Below are 2020 nucleotides of genomic sequence, written 5' to 3'. Positions count from 1 at the left end.
ACAGATTATCTATGAAGAAGAGAGGGGTCGGAGAATTGCTCAAAATCAACCCTTGGCTGCAGACCAGTTCGGAAATATAGCTCCCATGCCTAGGAGATCACTGGGCAATTATGCTAGAACGGTCTACAACCAAGGCTTATCAAGTGTTAGACCACCTCCAATTGCAGCTAACAATTTCAAATTGAAGCAAGGGTTGCTTCAAACCCTTCAGAATTGCTGTGTCTTGAGAGGGAAGATGAACGAAGATCCAAATACACATCTAATGGACTTCGAGGAGATTATGAACACCTTTCAATACAATGGTGTGTCACAAGATGCAGTGTACTTAAGGGCATTCCCCTCCACACTCAAATATGATGTAAAGCAGTGGCTTCGAAGCTTACCCACAAGATCGATTAGAACATGGGAGGAGATGACCAGAAAATTCCTTGATAAATATTTCTCATCAACTAAAACGGGCAAGTTTAGAAGAGAAATCCATAACTTTTGCCAGAAAGAGACTGAAACTGTGTTTGAAGCATGGGAGAGGTTTAATGAGATTATTAGAAAGTGTCAACATAGTGGAATTGAACTCTGGATGCAACTCCAGGACTTTTGGGATGGATTGACACCGGCCTCACGGAGAACGTTGAGCAATGAAGCTGGAGGCCCGTTGATGAAGAAGACTCGAGAGGAGATAGTTACAATTCTTGATGAGTTGTCTGAAGATGCAAATCGGTGGCCCTCTAAGAGTGCTGAAAGAAGAAGATCAACTGGTGTTCACCAAGTTGATGCTAATACATCTGTGTAGGTACAACTTGATGCTATGGCTAAAGAAATAAGGAAGCTGACCTTGGCTATAATACAAAGTGAGCCACATGCAACCTGTGATATATGTGGAAGAGGACACCATACTCCTGAGTGTCAGACATCAATTGAGGAAGTAAATGCTGTGGAAAATTATAATTTTAATGCAATAGGTCAGAAACACCCCAGTTTTTCTTGGAGTTCTCCTGGGGGTACCGCTAATGCATGGCAATAAAAAAAACCCAGATTTCAGGGACAAGGAGCCCCTGGTTTTATGAATAAGCTGAGGCAGCAGTTTTAGCCAAATCAGCCTGGTCTAGAAGATCTAATGAAGGCATTCATTGTGAAAACTGATGAAAGATTTGAAGTACAAGGGGCAGCAATTCGAAATTTGGAGAAGAAAGTGGGACAAATTGCAACAATATTATCTGAGAGGATTCCAGGAACTCTCCCTGCTAATACTGAAAGAAATCCCAAAGAAACAGTGAATGTTGTAACCTTGAGAAGTGGGCAATTGTTGAAAAACCCCACCTCGATCCAAAAAGATGTGATACTTGAAAAAGAAAGTGGGGAGCAACTGAAAAATGATGTTGACAAGAAGAAGAAAGGCTCCATGAAAGCTAAGAGAAGGAAGAAGGAATAAAAATTGAGAAGGGAGGAACATGAGGAGAGCAAGCATATGCCTACGCTACCTTTCCCTCAAAAGCTATATAGAGAAAAGCTGGACAAGCAGTTTGAGAGATTTCTGAACATGCTGAAACAGGTTTATGTAAACTTACCATTCACAGAAGTGCTCTCACAAATGCCTGCTTATACCAAATTCTTGAAGGAGATCCTTACAAAGAAGAGAAAGATAGAACAGACCTCAGTGGTCAAGCTCACAAAGCATTGCAGTGCAATATTTCAAAATAAACTCCCACAAAAGTGTGGAGATCCAGGAAGTTTTACTATACCTTGCTCTTTAGGAACTATTAATTTTGATAAGTCTTTATGTGATTCTGGTGCCTCAATTAATTTATTGCTTCTGTCTATTTACAGGAAACTAGAGAAGGAGATCAGAGAGATAATGTCTGCACTAATATCTTTGCAGCTGGCAGACCAAACGACTCTGGCACCCAAGGGGATATTGGATTATGGAGGAAAATAAGGAGGTCCCCCTCATCCTAGGAAGACCATTATTAGCTACGGGTGGAGCGATATTAGATATACATGAGAGAAAACTCATGCTTAAAGT

At 40.9% G+C, this 2020-nt stretch overlaps 1 non-coding gene across 1 annotated transcript; it reads right to left on the bottom strand.

Annotated features, from left to right (window-relative positions):
* Nucleotides 1–460: 460 nt before the first annotated feature.
* On the bottom strand, nucleotides 461–567 carry LOC117277608 (small nucleolar RNA R71). Its single transcript, XR_004507918.1, has one exon. It is a non-coding gene; the product is annotated as a small nucleolar RNA R71 (small nucleolar RNA).
* Nucleotides 568–2020: the final 1453 nt, after the last annotated feature.

This window comes from Nicotiana tomentosiformis, chromosome 6 (genome assembly GCF_000390325.3).
Source record: "Nicotiana tomentosiformis chromosome 6, ASM39032v3, whole genome shotgun sequence".
Lineage (NCBI taxonomy): Eukaryota > Viridiplantae > Streptophyta > Magnoliopsida > Solanales > Solanaceae > Nicotiana > Nicotiana tomentosiformis.
The sequence above is the reverse complement of the archived record's forward strand: the minus strand, read 5'-3'. Positions and strand labels throughout refer to the sequence as shown.